This window comes from Balaenoptera borealis, assembly GCF_965194805.1.
Source record: "Balaenoptera borealis genome assembly, chromosome: 13".
NCBI lineage: Eukaryota > Metazoa > Chordata > Mammalia > Artiodactyla > Balaenopteridae > Balaenoptera > Balaenoptera borealis.
Window position 1 is genome coordinate 79,154,971 of NC_138870.1, and position 20,798 is coordinate 79,175,768.

The window sequence follows — 20,798 nt, forward strand, 5'->3', positions numbered from 1 at the left end:
ACCCCTACTGTAAGGGAGGCTGGGAAATGCAGTCTTCAGCCAGGCACAGAGTTGTTTTACTAAGGAAGAAATGAGAATATTGGCTAAAGAGCCGACGGTCGTTGCAGGAGTCAGAGTGAGCCTGGGAAAAGGACAAGGCCTCATCCAGGCTCCACACCCTCCGTGCAGCATTTCTTAACTACATCAGCCCCTCATGGTCACTCTGGCCTCTGAACACCTCTGGCTCTTTTTGCCTCGGTTCTAGATACAAAGTAAAGATAACGATTTTCTTTTTTTTTTTAAGAAATGTTTCTTTTTCTTTTTTTTTTTTACATTTTTTGTTTATTTATGGCTGTGCTGGGTCTTCGTTTCTGTGCGAGGGCTTTCTCCAGTTGCGGCAAGCGAGGGCCACTCCTCATCACGGTGCGCGGGCCTCTCACTATCGCGGCCCCTCCTGTTGCGGAGCACAGGCTCCAGACGCACAGGCTCAGTAACTGTGGCTCACGGGCCCAGCCGCTCCGCGGCATGTGGGATCTTCCCAGACCAGGGCTCGAATCCGTGTCCCCTGCATTGGCAGGCAGATTCTCAACCACTGCGCCACCAGGGAAGCCCCAAGATACCGATTTTAACATACAAGAATTGATATATTCAGGAGGCTACTATCTTCTTCAAAGGGGTTAGACCCTAACAGTGCTGCCGCCCTTCAAAATAGTTTTGGAGTTTTGATCCTATGATGCAGAAGTCTTTCCTTACGAGGGATACTGGAAACTGCAGTTGCAGGAAAGACCAGGGAGGCCTTGGAAATTTGTTGTCTCTGAGTAGAAACATTCAACAAATTTCATTGTACATCAGTCTTACACTATGCCTTCCTAGAGCTTCCTTCCATCATTATAAGAACACAAGATTATCTTCTGGAATGTTAACAGCTCCAGCCAGTAGGGACAGAACTGGACAAAGCAGCCTGTTTAGGAAACTGGCCTTGGAAAGCTCAGAGGCCTCTCACCACTCAATCATCTGTGGTCTGATCAATCCATTAGAGCATGGTTTATACTGTGTTGCTTCCTTAAAATAAAGATAGGGAACAACGGGGGAAAACAGGGAATTAAAATTCTCCTTAGGTTTCCCTTGAAAAATTCTCATTTTGGGGTCCATTTTGCCTGATAATGACTGCCTACGGTTCCTACCCACTATAAACTAGGCTTCCATCCCTTTTCCCTGGCTCTTACCTGGATGAACTTGGGAGTTTTATAAGGGTCAGTCTTTATCTATAAAAAAACACATTCAGCCTATCTGCAGGTGCCTTCCCTGGGATAACTGTATAGTCAGCAAGCTTTCAAAAGTAGGGATAAAATTATTTTTCTAAGACTGAACCATTTCTATGGTTCAACACCTTTCCTGGATGGTTGCTGGGCAAACATCTCCATGCAGGTGCCGATGACAGTAAACACATTACACGTATTCAGCCTGGGGTTTAACCACATTCTGAGTTTGTCATATGCTCTCTCGCTATTTATAATGCTTTGGGTCAGCTACGTGATACTTAATAAAATTTGCCTCCAGGCTGTCCTGCAGGGAAAATGACCTATCTGGGGGGAATGCTGTACCAACTTTGTAACCTCTGACGATTGCCCGATTGTCCTCTAAAAAGGTTGCAGGACTGGAGCAAATGAAAGTCCACGCCGATTCCTGGCACTGAAGGGCACCAAGTGCTTTAGTGTAAATAGAATGATATCCCCTGCTTTCGGGGGGCCTTTCCAGCCAACCGCTCCCGCATTGGAGCAACTGTAGACAGCATTGAGCAATTTGGAAATTCAGCCTCTGTTCAAGGTCAGAACAGGCAGTTCTAAAACCACCAATGATGATTTTACCAACCTTTCAGTTATTTCGGAAGCAAGAAGAGAACACAACAGAGGCAAGAATGGATCTATGGGATGGAAATAATGAGCCATTTATAACCCAAAATGAGACTGCCAGGAAAAACAAACACACAAAAAAGTACATTTTATCAGAAGCCTGCGCTGCCCAAGGCTAGTGGGGTACAAGGTACTGCGTGTTCAGCTTCCTGGGCCAAGAGCTACAGTAAGTACCACACACACACACACACACACACACCCCCACCGACTCCCGCCCGGGCTGCTCCTCTCCTGTCAGCTGGATCAAGCAGCCTTAACCACCTGGTGAAGAGCTTTAGTGTTTTCTAAGTGTGTGCTGGGTGGATGTTTCACATTTTTGATAAAGATGTGGAGTCATGTTGCAACACTTAACAAGTGCTTCTGCGTAAGCGTTGTGCAATTCCGAGAGGCCCAGGGCTCCATGCACCAGCGGGGCTCCACGAACCCACAGCTTATGTAATGCATGAGCGCGCCCTCAGGCTTCTCCTCGCATCCTTCGGAGGAATTTTCAGGCTCCGAACTTGGCTCTGGTTTGCGGCAGTTCTTTGCCCCAAAGGCGCGTGAAACGGCTTAGGTGTTGGCATCTGCCGGTGAGGCGGAGACGAGCAGGGGCTGATCCCTCTTTGGCGGCAGCACAGAGAAGGCTGGCTCCGGTCCCTAGATGGCCTCGGTCTACCCTGAAGCACCCTGCCGTGAGGGGGAATGAGGACATTTCATCTAAGGAAGTCTAGGCCAGAAGATTGAACTGGGGCTGCTTTGATAGGGCAAGGCATCCTAGACACGCCAGGAGCACTGTTAAATGGTTAGCACACAGCCCCTTTGTCTGATGACAGATTCATCGTGTGCTCTCCTCGAGCCCACCTGGAGCTGAGCTATAAAGCAGGTGTGGTGCGGGTTTGATGCCCTCTCACCTCCAATCACTGTACCCGTGCCTGCCTCCCGGCTTGGCTTTTGTTTCCATCCAGGCTTCCACTCACTCCACAAAGCTTTTGAGCCCCTGCTCTGTGCCAGGTGCTGTGCCGAGCTCTGGGCACCAGGCAGGGCTTTCACAGCACCCGGTGGCCCCCTGTGGTGCACGCGAGTCCTTCAGGGACCTCCTCTCCCGGGTCGCTCTCAGCCCCACCGTGTCCCCAAACTATCCCTCTCTCCATTCACCTCCCAGTGACTCTCTCCCTCTCCTCCCTTTTGGGGTGGGGCTATTTCTTTATAGTTCTTATCATAGTGATCTAACAAATTATTCTTATACAAGTGTTGCTTTTGGTAATCACTGTTTCCTCCTGGGAGTTTCTGCACTTTAAAAAGTGATGGTTAAAAAAAAAAAAAAAAAAGTGATGGTTAGAAGAAACAATATGTTCCATGAGGCGAACCAGGGTCTAACTACGGAATCTGAAACAGGGAGTAATATATTGTCTGAGCAGACTCTTTCCCATTTCACCAGGGAGAGAGGTTGCTTCTTCCACCTCTTCACTTATTGGTGAACTCTGTGTGTGGTGGTTAAAAGAATAAATTCTGGAGCTGAACGATGTACGTTCAGATCGCAGCTTTGCAAGTTATAATCTTAGGAAAGGTATTTGATCTTTGTTCCTTAATTTCCCCCTATGAAAAGAGGGATGGTAGAAATAGCTAAGTATATCTCACAGGGTGGTTTGGGGATGACCATAAATTAGTAAGTATGATATTTTTATAATACTGGCATGCACAGTTGAGTACTCTAGAAATATGTCAATTTTGATTTTTCATGGGACCAGTTCTATCCTTTCTACATCGCAGATTCTCATGTGAGTTGTTGCACCAAAAGAGGACATGTAATTCAGTGCTGTAGTTTCGTCATCTGCAAAATAGGAAGCAGTGATTGAATGAGGATGTGGGGACAGAGGACCAGTCAGGTGACCAGATTCTGGTCTGTGTTCTTTACTGACTTTCTGACCTTGGAGAACTCATTAACCTCTCTGCAGCCCAGAAATTGGACTTGATCTGCATTTTCCAAACTCAGGTTATTCAGATAACACTTGTAGAATCATTACCATATCCCCGAATCACATCCTGGCTCTTACTTGATATTTTCCTTCAGATAATCTTCAAATCAACTCACTTTCATATGTAGCCTCACAGTAAGAGGGAATATCCGTATAGTCAAGGGTTGGATATGGTAATTATAGATTTTTCTAACACATGTTTAAATAAATACCTAATGAAATTTTAAAATACTTTTATAATATCTAAATCAGCTTGCAGGCCACCTGTGAGGTGCACACACCATTTTAGCAAACTCTGGATTAAATGTTCACTATGGATCCAGCAGCTCTAAAATCCTCTCGGGTACTGTTATATAATTTTCATGTGGTTATTTAACTTTGTATGTGTTTCTTTATATCATTTGCCTAATTGAGGGCACAGACTATGGCTTATACCTCTTTAGGCACCCAGCACCTAGAAGAGTGCTTGGTAAATATTTAATTTTAAGTTATAAGTATATGTATACATACCTACAAATATATCTGTGACCTACTAACCCCAGGCCAATATTGAAAACACTCATTTCTTATTCTCCATATCAGTATTACTGTGTTCCTCGGGTCTTGTTCACTAAATGAAGTGAAGCATGTGGAGTTTCAGGCTGTGAGTGAGCACTCAGGAAATGTTAGCTTCCCTGATCGCCTTCCCTCTTCCTGTGCTCTTTGTTAGTGTAGCTGTTTGTCCATGTGAAAATGAACCCACTTCCTCAGGAGGTTATAGCCCTGGTTATTGTTGGGTTAGAATAATTGTTGTCCTCAATGCCAGCCCTAAAAGTATTCGTTCCCAGGTCTAGAAATGTCTGACCTATGGAAGAAATTGTGTTTCTAAATGCTATTACTGAAGAGGTCTCAAGAAATTGGTGATTTACTGAAATCTCATCAATAGAAATTTAATGTGCACCCACAGTATCACGGCACGGTCCTGGGTTCATAGCATGAGCAGTTTCTCAATTTCTCAACATTTGTTAAACATTTCTGTGTCAGTAACTTTGGGAGATACAAATCTGAATGAGACTATTAGACTGTGAAGAGACTAGTAGACTGTGAAGAGACTAGTAGACTGTGAGTGACTTGAAAGCAAGGAATATGTCTTATTCATCTTTACATCCCCCAGGGCTTAGCGAAGGATCCACATTTGGCAGCAATGCATTAAATATTTGTTCCATAAATGAACAAATGAATGAATGAAGACACCAGTCTAGCACTTAAAGAGCTCACACTCTGAGAAGAGAGAAGGCATAGACAAATGAAGCATTAATTAATAGTAAACCTAACAGTACAAAAGACAACACAGGCTATTAAAGGTTAAATGAAGGGTATACTGTCATATACCCTCTCCCAAAACACAATGTGTTGATTCAGCAGAAAAGAATGTGTGTTAGCTGCCACTCTTCTGTACTTATCATCACCCCCACCCCACCCACCCTGCCCATCCCACCCATGAGCCCGACTTCAGAGGGAGGTTGCTAGGTTGCTGTCATGTGACTGGTTTCTAAAGGCCACCAAGTTTATCAGCTCCTGGGAACGAGCAGGGTATTATTTAATGTAGATAAATCAATGGGTGTTTATCCTCTCAATCATTCTTCAGTCATCCACAGGCAAAGAAAGAAATGGCAATGATGACTCTTTAATAGCTATGGAATTAGAATGTACGAGAAGTTAGAAGGCTTTAATTAATGATTTTGCAGGTCAGGGTGACCCTTCAACATGAAAGGACCTTTGCCATGACTTACTGGGGAGAGGTACAGGGTTTTCTACACAGCTCTCTAGGATTCCAAACTGTCAGCATAAAAATAGCACCCCCAATCAATGTTTTTATTATTCATTAGTTACTGAAATCCTCTTCCCAAATACACACTTAACTGAAAGATGTCTTCTTCTGTAGGGTTTTAAACCATTTAGTCCATGAATCAAACCATATATTTCAGCCTGTTTCACTGGGCACTGATATCACCACCAGCAAAACCCTAATTAATTGGGAAGAATGATATTTCCTTTAGAATTCTTTTTTAAAAATGATTTGCGGGGCTTCCCTGGTGGCGCGGTGGTTGAGAGTCTGCCTACCGGTGCAGGGGACACGGGTTCGAGCCCCGGTCTGGGAAGATCCCACATGCCACGGAGCAGCTGGGCCCGTGAGCCACAACTACTGAGCCTGCACGTCTGGAGCCTGTGCTCTGCAATAAGAGAGACCGCGATAGTGAGAGCCCCACGCACTGCGATGAAGAGTGGACCCCGCTTGCCGCAACTGGAGGAAGCCCTTGCACAGAGGCGGGGACCCAACACAGCCAAAAATAAATAGATAAATTAATTAATTTAAAAAAAATGATTTGCGTACCATGCGAATAAAAATTTCAAACAGTGCAAAACATTAGGAGTGGAAAGTAAATTTCTATCAACCTCTGGAACCTAGTCTCACAGTCTTTTCCATAGAGGCATCCACTATTATATTTCTTGGGTATCCTTCCAGAAATTTTCTATGTATATACAAGCATATGTGCCCCTCCCTTTCTTACACATACTCCTCTGTTCCTTAGTGAAACTTAACAAGATATTGTGGAGTTTATTGTAAATCCTTACACTTAGATTTATCTCTTTCATTTCAACAGCTGCACTATATTCCATTGTATGGATGTCCCAAAATTTACCCAGCCAATAGACAAATAGACAAATGGGTGGTTTCCAATCCTTTGTTCCCACAAACGTATTTTTGCACATATCTGAATCGAGCGATGAATCAACGCCTTAAAATGGAATTGCAGTCAAAAGATATGTGAATTTTAATTCTGATAGACATTATCAAACAGTGACACTCAAGTTTTGATGAGAATTGCCAAAAGTAAAGTATTTGTTCATGCCAGAAACAAGGCAAAGGCTGTATTTTATTTTAAACTTTTTAATACCTCAGGCAAGCAGCTCATTTTTTTTTATGAAACTCATTTGCCAATGTCTTGCCCACCTAAACACACACACACACAGACGTTATTATGAATCCATTCAAAATGTACTTCGAGAACAACTCACTAAAGGAGGAACTTGCCAGAACTTTCTTACCACAGTGCGTGAGTGTTGCAATGGGGTTAGCTCACGAATACCACACATTCTCCACTGTGTCCTTGCTGTGTTTACTACCCTTTGTGGCCTTGGTCATTTAGCAACACTGCTTTATTTTTCTTCTGTAACCAAAGGTCAATTTACAACCCTGCTCCCTCCCTTCCTCCTCCGAATCACCAGGCACATCATTTCTTCTCACCTGCGTTCCCTCACAAAAGTAACCATTCTTAAAATGTCAGGTCAGGCAGGTTACGGATGCATCCATGAAAGGGGCCCTGTCACAGTGGAACTTTGATTTATTTAATTTTCTATTACCTGTGGGAGTGAGTTCATGAATGACAATCTCATACTCTGTTCAGCTGCCACTTTCCTTGCTGGCTTCCTGTATTAAAATAAATAAATAAAATAAAATAGGTGAAGAGACCCAGAACCTTCTCTCCAGTTTCTCTAGTATTTACCCAGCACACACTCTGCGCTACAATCTCCAGGTGGGGCTCCTTTCTTATTTGCTCTTGTAACATGAGAAACATGTGGAGGTTTTGTGTTTGTTTGGTCACCAGCTGTAACCATTTTCTTTTCTCTGCCTCTGACTACAAAGCCATAACCTTCCGGTAACCACTGAAAAACTACATCTGACCAGGTTGAACGGAATGAAGTCATTTTGGTTCCGTTGGTGACAACCAATTAAATAAATGTTCTGCTTACATTTAGATGGGTTGTAAATTTAAGAAAACGGCTCATGCCCTATTTCAAATATTTTGGGGTCCATGGAACCATGAAGTCATTGCTGTAGTATGAGTAACCAAGGAGCTTCATTTTTACATTTACCTCAGGGTCATTCTCAAAGAGCCAGAGACTGTGGATGAAAAAAGAAAATTTGATTCAGACTCTGCAAGGAGGCAATGTCAATATACCCACGTTGTGAGCTGTTTAAGCTTCTTATAGCCCTGCTCGCTCAGGAAGCAATGGAAATGCTTCCATTTAAAAGATCTTCTATTTAAAATGAAAGTAAGAAACCACTGCACTATGCTGACACGTTGTTGGTAAACTTCAAACTCACGTGAGTCCTGCCCGTGAAGGAGTTTGGGAGTTGGCGCTGCTGCCCTTGATCCTGCCATACAGGGTCAGCAGAAGCAGGACCCCGGGCACTTAGGAAAGGGGATGAGGCTGGACAACAGGTAGGAGCCACCAAACTATGCCAGATCAGGCTATAGAAACCTTGAAAGGAACACTCCAAATGCAATCAACTGTCCTAATCCTTCTGCACAACGGAGAGGTTTCCAAATCAAGACCATTCCCCACTTTTAGGCACTTACACCAAAGACACAAATATCTCTTTGGCAATGGGCTTCTTTATTTTCTATGTCCTTTTATTCAACAAGCATGTATTAGTCACGTTTTATGTGCTAGGCTTTCACCTAGGTGCTGTACAAAGACTAAAAAGTCATCAACTCTGCCCCATAGCGTGCACTCATTAAACAATGTTGAAAGAATGAATCAATGAATGCATGAATGAAGGAATAAAGCTTACAATCAAGTAAGGGGAGAAAACACAGATAAGCATGTGGTAGATATAGAATACAGTGGTGTGAGTGGTCAGTGCTACCCAGGGTAGTAGAGAAAGGCCTCAGGCTTGAGGTGACATTAAATAGGTAGTAGCCAGATAAATGGGGGAGGAAGAGGTCTTTAATGTAGGAAGTGAAAGAACATAGCATGAGCTAAGATCTAAAGCAGAGATGAGCAAACTAGAGCCCATGGACCAAATCTGACCTACCACCTGTTTTTGTAAATAAAGTTTTATTTGGACACAGCCATGCCCACCCATGTACATTTTGTCCATGGCTGCTTTCACGTTACAACAGCACCACCGATTAGTTGCAACAGAGACCACAAGACACACAAAATCTAATATGTTTACTAAATATTCAAGAGCCTGTAGGACAGTCCCAATTGCTGGACCTTGGTGGTCCTAAAAGAGGCTTGGTGAGAGATGAGACAGAAAGGGGAGCAGGGACCAAATCCTGAAGGTTCTTTTATGCTGTATTAAGACATTTGGTACCAGTGGGGAGAGGGGAGGGGGGAGGGGCAAGATAGCGGTAGGGGATTAAGAGGTACAAACTACTATGTATAAAATAAATAAGCCACAAGGAAGTGTTGCACAGGGAATATAGCCAATATTTTATAATAACTATAAATGGAATATAAGCTATAAAAAGTTTGAATCACTATGTTGTACACCTGAAACTAACATAATATTATAAATCAACTATACCTCAATTTAAAAAGAAAGAAAAGAAATTTGGTCTTGACTCTTTAATAAATGGGTTAAAAAAAGCAGTTTTGCATTTAGAAATGTTTCTCAGGCATCAAGATAGGTAAGAGAGATGTAAAATTACAGAAGACCAGCTCTCCGAACCTTACATCTCCGCCATATTCCTTGATTCAACAAACATCAGAGAGCTTAATGTTTGCCATTATACATCTTGTCGTATGCTTGGGAAAGAGAACGTGGCACACAGAGACAATCGATGTCTATCAAATAAAGGAATTAAGGAAGGGTTGAAGACTATTTTAATAGCATCATTATTAAGAGTTTTCCTGAATAGGCTGCCTCTGTTATGAAACCACTAGCTGAGACTCCCGCTGGTCTCCAGTTTCCACACTAGTAGACACTGAGATCCAGGCATGAGGAGGTTAATAGTGAAACACAAACCAGAGAGAAATTCCTTCCCTTCGTCTCCAGTGCCAACATCATCAAATACCAGCCACTGGCTGAACCCGTGTTTATTCATGCTCAGTGGCCTAATGAGAGGGGATGGGACAAGAAGCAGCTCTGCTAATAACTGTCATAAAAATAATAATAATATCACTTGGCTCCATGTGGCATTTTTCATTGGAAAATCTTGAATCATTTTTTTCTCTTGGGTAACAATTGTTTCCATTCTATTTCCACTAAAGGAAAAACCAAAGCATAAAGAGAGGTTGTGACTTGCCCAAGGTCACTGAGCTAAGTAGAAAGGCAGTTTTTAAAGGCTGAGAAGGATTTGGGGATATGTGAAATCCAGTTTCCTTCCTAGCCTAGAATGGTTCTGGTTCATGACTCAGGAAGGAACACAGCATGATCCAAGCTCAGTGTCTCTTCTTTTTTTTTTAACACCTTTATTGGAGTATAATTGCTTTACAATGGTGTGTTAGTTTCTGCTTTATAACAAAGTGTATCAGCTATACGTATACATATATCCACATATCTCTTCCCTCTTGTGTCTCCCGCCCTCCCACCCTCAGTATCCCACCCCTCTAGGTGGTCACAAAGCACCGAGCTGATCTCCCAGTGCTATGCGGCTGCTTCCCACTAGCTATCTGTTTTACATTTGGTAGTGTATATATGTCCATGCCACTCTCTCACTTTGTCCCAGCTTACCATTCCCCCTCCCCATGTCCTCAAGTCCATTCTCTAGTAGGTCTGCGTCTCTCAGTGTCTCTTAAAAACGAGTCATGTTGGGCTTCCCTGGTGGCGCAGTGGTTGAGAGTCTACCTGCCAATGCAGGGCACACGGGTTCGAGCCCTGGCCTGGGAAGATCCCACATGCCGCGGAGCAACTAAGCCCGTGAGCCACGACTACTGAGCCTGCGCGTCTGGAGCCTGTGCTCCGCAACGGGAGAGGCCGCGACAATGAGAGGCCCGCGCACCGCGATGAAGAGTGGCCCCCGCTCGCCGCACTGGAGAAAGCCCTTGCACAGAAACGAAGACCCAACACAGCCAAAAATAAATAAATAAATAAATAAATTTAAAAAAAAAAAAAAACAAAAAACGAGTCATGTTAGAGGAGACTCAGGCACAAGCGTCTGTGTCAGGTGAATATTTCAATGTCACACATTGTCCTGCCCATCAGATTCCAACACCTATCCCTAAACTCCATCACTGACAAAGAAGGGCCTCTCAGAAGATCCAGCCTATGGAAGTGGGATCTGGCTTGGGGGTGTTTGACCTTTCTGACAATTCCCCTAGCTGCTTCCCCCTATGAAGTCCAGGCCTCTCCATTCCTTTATTCATCAGAAGCCTCTGCCTAGGGAACCCACAGGTCTGTGATGATCCTGGTATATGCCATTTGTCCCAGTGTAATTAGCGATAAATCCCCCTTTTACTCTAAAAAATGCCCTAGGTTGGACCATAAATTAACCGTATGATCACTATAGCTCTGACAAATCAGGAGGCTTCTACATTTAATCCAGAAGTCTTCCTCTAATCATGATTATTCTATCTCAGCTGCTTTTGTTTCCTAGACCCAAGCTTGCAGTCAGTTCAGGGATCTCCTCTGATGGGTAATCTAATTTCTACACAAATGAGTTTGGTACCCAGCCCATAGAACAATTAATTACTAATTGTTAGAAATCACTTCCTCACCTTGTGCCACAATCTGCCTTTTCATATCTTTCACGTGTTGATCTTCACACTATTCTCAAGAAGCTGACAAATCAATCCCTCTTCTGTTCCATAACAGAGCCCCCTAAAGTCCTCTGTTCTCTAGCACAGATACCCACAAGCATCAGGAACAAATTCTAGCAGAACTTTTAGAAATGTGGCTTCAGAATCAGACATACCTGGACTTGGGTCTGGGCTCTGTCACTTTTTAGCTAGGAGTAACAGAGTTACTTCTCTAATTTCATTTTTCTTATCTATACATTTTGAACAAGTATTAACTAGATAAGTCAGGCACTGTTGGTTACCTAGCCAATACCCATTCCTCCTTTCTTCCTTCCCAACCAAGGTGCTCACTTATATAATCTTGGGTGTCAGACTCCCTTGCAGCTAGGTGTAGGCATGCAATATAGTTCTGGACAGTGAGGTGCAACTGAAGGTGTCAGCTGGGGTTTCTGAGAAAGCTTGTTAGAGGGGGCAATTCAGCTTACCTCCACCATTTTAGTTTTTCCCACTTAGCTTTTTCCCTTCTTCCTTCTTTCTGTCTAAAAATCAGTTGTAATGCATGAAGTAGAACAGCCATGTTGCAAATATGAGGAAGAAAGCCCCCAGAAAAGGAGCCTTGGTTCTTGATGGCATCACGGAGCCCCCATACTCCCCTTGAAGTATTTGATGCTAGACTTATCACATGAGAAAAACAAATCCCTCATTTGATTAAGCCATTGAAGCTGGATTTCTGCTACTGGCAGTCAAGCCAATCCTAAACAATACACACAGGCATATCTCGTTTTACTGGGCTTCACATACTGGGCTTCACAGATATTGCATTTTTTACACATTGAAGGTTTGTGGCAGTCCTGCATCAAACAAGTCTATCAGTGCCATTTTTCCAACAGCATTTGCTCACTTCATGACTCTGTGTCACATTTTGGTAATTCTCACAATATTTCAAACTTTTTCGTTATTATATTTGTTATGGTGATCTGTGATCAGTGCTCTTGGATGTTACTACTATGACTTGCTGAAGGCTCAGACGAAGGTTAGCGTTTTTAGCAATAATGCATTTTTAAATTAAAGTATGTATTTTTTTTAGACATAATGCTATTGCATACTCAATAGACTACCGTATAGTATAAACATAATTTTCCAATCCACTGGGAAACCCAGAAATTCGTGTGACTCACTTTATTGCAATATTCACTTTATTTCAGTGGTCTGGAACCAAATCCAAAATATCTCTGAGGTATGCCTGTACTTCAGTGGGTTGTTGTGAATATAAAGTGAACTTGCTACATGGCCCAGCACATAGCAAATACACAGTGAATGGTTTGCAATGATCCCTATCATGATTGTTATCGTTATTAGTCATTGACTTGGGCCCTAGAGACAGGGGCAAGAACATGTGGCTCTGGGAACCCTGCTGACCTCCAAAAAGCACAGTACAAAAAACATGTGATCTGTCAAGCGCAAAGAAAGTCAGTTGCAGATATGTGGACAAAAGACGTCTCTGTTAATGGCTAGTGAAGCCAGTTCTTCAAAGCACCTGTCAGATCCCCAAAGTACAGAGGAATGAAATTCCACCTGGGAACAAGTGCTTTCTGTCTTGGAGGGCCTGCCTGGTTTCCTTCCTGGGCAGGGAATCCATCCTTGGGATATAGAGTGTCTCCTGGAAGTGTGGGCTTCTCTGAATGACAAGCAAAGGACAACACTTCAAGGATGATGTTATTTCATAGGAACACAGTTTTTGCTGAGAAATCAAAGCCACAGCTAAAACCAGCACTAAGTGTAATTATCTTTCTATAACCTAACTGAACTGCCCGCCAAGATCAGATACGGATGGGACTACCCATACATTCTTACCTGGACTCCACCAAACCATAGATCCATCCCAGCCCCACCTGCTCCAGCCCAAGTCCACAGATAAAGAGAGTAGTGCAGTGAAAAAGAAACCAAACAAAACAATCACCGTGGGTCTCAAGAGTCAAACAGACCTAGGGTTCAAACCTCACTGGGTCACTTACAAGCTGGGAAATTTTCCCTTTCTAGCTGCAGTTTTCACATCTGTAAAATGGGGATAAGAACATTCATCCTACAGGTTTGCAGGGAATTGAAGGAGACAGTGTGTGGAACAGTGTCCAGCACAGAGTTATCATTAGTTTCCCTTTCTTCCCTTTCAGAAGGACAGTTTTATCTCCCCCCAAGCCCAAGGAGGGGACCCAGCTCAGGTCACTGCCGCTGAGTACAGCTCACTGCCTTCTGCCCTGTGTGTCATCATCCATGTTTTTGGTTGGGCCACACTTGTGGAGCCAAAGCCTTCCCCGAAGTTGAGGTCATAAAGCAGAAAAAGACAAAGCTCTGTTTTCAGAGAGCAAGTTTGGTTGGCCGTGAGCAAAGCCATCTCTCTGTGGCCAGCCTGCCCCCCCGGGATGGGAGTCCCCAGGAAACCCAGCAGGACAGGGCTGACCCACGTGGTCCTCCCACCAACCACAGTCATACAAGACACTTGGACAAAGAGCTAAGGATTGGGGAGCTGCTTCACTTAGTCTTTCCGTCCTCTGCACACAGCACTCTCGGGTCCCAGCCTCAGGCAGGATGGAACATGACAGTTACAAGATCCACACCTCAAGCCATGAAGCATACTCTTCTTGCTACATCACCTGGCAGGTGCCCTTGGCAGCTGGTTCCACAGCTGCAGTGGTGCACGTAGCATTTTGCTCACCTCCGTGTCATGGGAGCTGCGACTAATATCTCCCCTTTTTTCTTTTAACCATTGGCTTATCCAGGGATATTTATCAAACAGGGTTGCGGACAGTGAGACTAGCTAGATATTTGCACATACATTTCTCCATAACTCCATAAACTAGCAACATAAAACCACGCAGAAACTGGAAATTCAGGCTCACCACAAAAATATGTTTTGTCAGAGAGGATAAGAACAGATAAACTAATAAAAGCAAATGGTAAGCATTAATGCCAGGCTCTGCCTTGAGCACTTCACTTTCTATTATTATTATCTCCACTTTATTTTATTTTAAAATTTTATTGGAGTATAGCTGATTTACAATGTTGTGTTGGTTTCAGGTGTACAGCAATCTCCATTTTAAAAATGGGGAAACTGAGGCTTCTTGACTGTCTTCTAGATATTAATCTCTTGTGAATTTTAGATATTACAAGTTTCTCATTCTGTCACATTTTAACTTTACTTATTGTGTCTGTCCTCTAACAGAAATTCTTCATTTTTAAAATGTAGTCAAATTTACTAAATTTTCAACTTATAGCTTAGATTTTGAGGATCTTCTTCAACACCTCTAGTACTTTCTTCTAGTAGCTTTATAATTTTACTTTCACACTGGATTTCTCCTTTGTATACACTTGAGATAGTGAACCAATCTATTTTCTTTGTATAATGAGCTGTTTCCCCACTACCAAGTAGTGAGTTTTAGGCAATTCATCTTTTTCCCACTGATTTATGGTACCATGTTTATCCCCATAGCCTCCCACTTATACCTGGTTCTATCTCTAATGTTCTATTCTTTTTGATAGATTTAATTGACTGCTTCTGCACCAGTTCCACACTGTTTTTTTAAATTATTAGCACCTTTAATTATTTATTTATTTATTTATTTATTTATTTGGCTGTGGTGGGTCTTCGTTTCTGTGCGAGGGCTTCCTCTAGTTGCGGCAAGCGGAGGCCATTCTTCATTGCGGTGCGCGGGCCTCTCACTATCGTGGCCTCTCTTGTTGCGGAGCACAGGCTCCAGACGCGCAGGCTCAGTAGCTGTGGCTCACGGGCCTTGTTGCTCCGCGGCATGTGGGATCTTTCCAGACCAGGGCTCGAACCCGTGTCTCCTGCATTAGCAGGCAGATTCTCAACCACTGCGCCACCAGGGAAGCCCCCCACACTGCTTTTCTCTGGGAAGGTGAATCCCTCCTCTTTGCTCTTCCTTTTCAAAATTGACTTAGGTATCATGAACCTCTTCCTTTGTATAAATTTAGAGTAAGTATGTCGAGGCCTCAAAAAATCCTTGCCATAATTTTGACACTAAATGTATAGGTAATTTTAAGGGAAACTAACATATTTACATGTCAAAGATATGGTATATCTTTCTGTTTTTTCAGCTCTTCTTTTAAAATATGTAATTGAGTTTTAAAATTTTCTCAGGAAAGACTGTTATATCCTACATGCTTTATACTGTAAAAATGCTATCTTATTTTCTATTGGATTTTCTAGATGGTTTTGCTAAGGTTGATAAAGACTAATAACTTTAAAAAACTGATCAGATATTCACCATCCTTACTGAAATCCCTTATTTTATTTATTTACTTTTTACTATTTATTTTTATTTATTTATTTATTTATTTATTTATTTATTTATTTATTTATTTATTTTGGCTGCATTGGGTCTTCGTTGCTGTGCGCGAGCTTTCTCCAGTTGTGGCGAGCGAGGGCTACTCTTTGTTGCGGTGCGCGGGCTTCTCATTGCGGTGGCTTCTCTTATTGCAGAGCACGGGCTCTAGGCATGCGGGCTTCAGTAGTTATGATGCGGGCTTAGTAGTTGTGACTCGCGGGCTCTAGCATGCAGGTTCAGTAGTTGTGGCGCACGGGCTTAGTTGCTCTGTGGCACGTGGGATCTTCCTGGACCAGGGCTCGAACCCATGTCCCCTGCATTGGCAGGCAGATTCTTAACCACTGCGCCACCAGGGAAGCCCTATTTATTTATTTTTTGAAATTCCTTATTTTAGTTTGTTGATTAAGTCTGCTCATCCAACCTTTATATTTCCTTCTCTTCATGTATTGGCCAGAAACTCTAATTTGTAAAACAATTTAACAGATAACTGTTATTAAACAGTAACTGTGAAAGCAAAACATGTCTAAATTCCCTTTTTAAATCACATTGTATGGTTTTTTACAGTTTTCAAACAGTGCCTATACCTATTACACTATTTGAATTTTACAAACACCCCAAGGAGGTAGGGAGAATAAGTATTGGCCCATTTTACAGATAAGACTTAGTATAGTTGGGTTTGGGGGGATGACATAGAAAGGAACAAAATTCATATTCAGGTCTTTTAAGCTTCAAATTCTCTTACTACAGCAGGCCAACTTATGTCTAGTCAAAATATATAAAACTATATGATTTAATTCAGTAATATACACAGTAAATTTTTATTTAAATCCTATACTGTCCTGCAAAAGGTGATATGATATAATCCTATCATTTTTCTAAAAGCTGTATCAGATGATATTAAAGGTTCTAAACTTTTTGAAGTTTTAAAAATCATATAGCCATATCATTCGAGGTTGTAATTCTGCAAAGATTTGGGGTCTATACAATGGCAAAACACTAAGTTAACTTGGTCAGTTCAGGTGAACAGGTCAGTTCTGTGGGGCAGAGGAAAATTAGGAGAGAAATATTAATCAAATTTATGTTTCTAATACTGCAATGCAGCTACAACTTTCATTTGGTTGGACTCAAACATTTAAAAGCTGCTGTAAAAATAATAGTACTATTTCCATTTTTTCAGGAGGAAAAACTAAGTAAGTCAATTTCTTAGTTGTACAAATAGCTCACTGGGAAATGAGAGACCTGTGAACAGAACACATGAATTAAGCCCGAGTTTGGTCTACCAGCTCTCTGTAATCAAGCCCTAGTGATTTGTCCATGGAAATCAATGCATCTTAAATATGTGGAATGACATCTCAACAGACACACAAGCAGACGATTCCCACAGCCCTTTTAAAAGACTAACCATCAGGAAGCAATTAGGACCCCATTTGTTTCTGACAATTAGGGTATTTTTCTTCCTATTACTTGCATTTCCACTTAAGGAATGTATTAATATGAGAGGCGGTCATCTCTAAATGCTGCTATTACCTGGTATGTACACATTGCGCTGACATTTGAAGGGATGTCAGGCTAAAAGAGCAAAAAAGTACCCATAAAGATGAAAAGGTGCTCAAACAAGAAGAATCAAAGTATATCAGAAGAGGAAACCAGAAAACTGTAGCCTTTCTTAAAGGCAGCTTTGCAAACTTAGTAATAAAATACAATAATGTGACCAAGCAGAAGGCTTACATAACTGTGAACAAAACGAGGGGAAAAGAATTGCTCCAAATCCATTATATTTATTAGAACCACTGATTTCCCTTGAAACAACGCATGATTTATAACAAAATTTACTGTGAGCTAGCTAACAAAAATCTCTTTTTTATGGGAGGTAAGTATTGTCAGAAAGACTAGTAGATTCTGTTTTAAATCCTCAAGATTGTAAAACTGAGCTTTTACAAATGAAGGGGAAAATTTGGCTTTTGAACAGGATTATTCAAGTGATTTCTATTTAATCTCTTCTTATCAGCAAAAGGAAAAAAAGGAATAGCCTCAACTGAAACTAAGACAGTTTTCTGTGGCAGAATATACCATTACAGCTAATAATGCAGTGGCTGGCTGTGTTGAATGAATCTTCTTTTTAAAAAATGTCCACGCTTGTTAAACACATGAACTGTACGAGTTTATATTTGCCCAACTCATGTCTCCACACCTGTTCATTCAGGCATTAGCACTTGTAGAGCAGATGAATGTATCTGTACAGCAATGGGTAAAAATAAACTGAACTATTCTCGTAACATTATCAAAACGATGTTACCAAATAGAAGATTATGTTTCGTGGGATAAAGTGGTCAAATTAGATGTTTCCTCACGTTTTATGACTAGTTTGTCTCATTCACTGTGTATAAAATAGCTGACCTCCATTCCAGGAGAGTGAGTAGCAACCAAATTTAACGCTGTTTGCTCAGGGGCCCAAACACTGGTTTCATCGGCTGTGAGGCATAACTTCTGAATGTGCTACTGTCACACAGAGACCCAACACTGGTGCATTACAGAGGAACATTTAATTCAATCAACACTATATTAGTCCTGTGGTATAACCATGGTATTTCAATGTTGGTCAACTCTTTGGAAACAAAGTTCGGGTAGAAGTTGGATAAGCCATTATCTTTAGGAGTGAGCTTATTTTTGGAGTGAGCTTATGTATACACACATATATATAATCTCTAGAATAAGAAGTTCCCAAGGACAACGAGTTATAAGAGCAGCCAGCAAGCAGTATATCTCCCCATCTCAATATACTTTAGCCACGCTGGCAACAGGCTCCTTAAAAAATCCAGGGGTGGTTTTTTGAATCACTGTTCACAGTTTTTTCCTGTATTAAATTATTCATCCACATCTTGTGTTATGTGATTTTGAAGTACTATCCACTGTGGGTAAAATATTTTCCCTATCTCATGGATTTGGGGTTTGGTCATACAGCTAGCTTTAGCCAATGAAACGTTCCTGAACATGACACAGGTCTTAAATGGGCTTGTGTGATTGCATTTGGGCTGCAGCTGATCCACAGACCCATGTGAGAGAAATAAATGCTTACAGTTTTAAGCCAGAGTGTGGATGGTTGGTTATGCCAGATTATTGTAGCAAAATATCATCTCCACGCATTAGCATGTACCATTCCCTCTACCAGGAATACTCTTTCACACCTACTCTTCCCCCAGTTAACTCCTATTCATATCTCAGTTTAAATGTTTAGTACATAGGACAGATGTTGCAAACCAGATTAACTCTCCCCTCAATCCTGTGTTTCCCATTTTGTAAGATTCATCATACTTATAGTTATTTGCTCCATGTCATCCAACTAGAATGTAAGCGTTTTTGAAGGATGGGACCACAGTGTCCTGTTCATTGGTGCATTTCCAGCATACAGCACATGATGGCTAGCACAGAGTGGATTCAACAAATATTTGTTAAGTAATTTTTTAAAAGGTATGTGGTTCTGCTACTTAACAGTTGGGTAAGAAACAACTTTTGGGGTTTTAGTTTTCAGCAACTATAAAATGAATACAATAATACCTTTCTCCTAAGGCAGTTATAGTTAAATAAATTAACCAATAAAGTTAACATTCCAAGTATCTGACACATAGGCACACAGAAGGCACTTGGTAACCTATTGCTTTTATTACGATGGGAAAGATAAATACATCTGCTCTCTGTTTTATAAGGTAATTTGTTTTATAGTGATGTTTTGCCAGAAAAGAAAAAAATTACATTGTATTACTATTTATTATTGTTTAATTTAGGTATTTCAAAATATCATGCTTATTTACCATGATGTAAGTCAATTTTAGAAGCAATTTAAGGTAGAATTCAGCTAAGAAGAAATAGGTTGCCAATTGATAATTCACTTATTTCAAACATTTGTCATTGACTCCATCCTTTTAAAAAAGAATGAAATTTATCCTTCCTATTTTTTTTTAATCTTCATTGGAGTAAAATTGCTTTACAATGGTGTGTTACTTTCTGCTGTATAACAAAGTGAATCAGCTATACATATACATATATCCCCATATCCCCTCCCTCTTGCATCTCCCTCCCGCCCTCCCTATCCCACCCATCTAGGTGGTCACAAAGCGCCGAGCTGATCTTCCTGTGCTATGCAGCTGCTTCCCACCAGCTATCTACTTTACATTCGGTAGTGTATATATGTCACTGCCACTCTCTCACTTCATCCCATCTTACCCTTCCCCTCCCCGTGTTCTCAAGTCCATTCTCTATATCTGAGACTTTATTCCTGTCCTGCCCCTAGGTTCTTCAGAACTTTTTTTTTTTAAGATTCCATATATATGTGTTAGCATACGGTATTTGTTTTTCTCTTTCTGACTTACTTCACTCTGTATGACAGACTCTAACTCCATCCACCTCACTACAAATAACTCAATTTCGTTTCCTTTCATGGCTGAGTAATATTCCATTGTATATATGTGCCACATCTTCTTTATCTATTCATCTGTCGGACATTTAGGTTGCTTCCATGTCCTGGCTATTGTAAATAGTGCTGCAATGAACATTGTGGTACATGACTCTTTTTGAATTATGGTTTTCTCTGGGTATATGCCCAGTAGTGGGATTGCTGGGTCATATGGTAGTTCTATTTTTAGTTTTTTAAGGAACCTCCATACTGTTCTCCATAGTGGCTGTATCAATTTACATTCCCACCAACAGTGCAAGAGGGTTCGCTTTTCTCCACACCCTCTCCAGCATTTATTGTATGTAGACTTTTTGATGTTGGTCATTCTGACCAGTGTGAGGTGATACCTCATCGTAGTTTTGATTTGCATTTCTCTAATGATTAGTGATGTTGAGCATCCTTTCATGTGTTTGTTGGCAATCTGTATATCTTCTTTGGAGAAAAGTCTATTTAGGTCTTCTGCCCATTTTCTATCCTTCCTATTTTAAAAAAGTTTTCCATCCTCAGAGTTGGCATTTATTTTTTTCAAAATGTTGTTGTTCATTCCCACAAGCAGCTTTTGCATCAATAGAATTTTAATTTAAATCAGTTTTCTTCTTTTGCAAAAAGCAGCATATGTCCATCATAAAAATTTAGAAAATGC

At 41.4% G+C, this 20,798-nt stretch overlaps 1 long non-coding RNA gene across 1 annotated transcript in view; it reads right to left on the reverse strand.

Annotated features, from left to right (window-relative positions):
* Positions 1–5,321: 5,321 nt before the first annotated feature.
* The window catches only part of LOC309609252, a 57,206-nt gene continuing 41,729 nt past the window's right edge, over positions 5,322–20,798 (reverse strand). Inside the window, exon 3 of the long non-coding RNA XR_014233345.1 lies at positions 5,322–7,319. This is a non-coding gene — a long non-coding RNA (uncharacterized lncRNA). The remainder of the gene's footprint in view (positions 7,320–20,798) is intronic.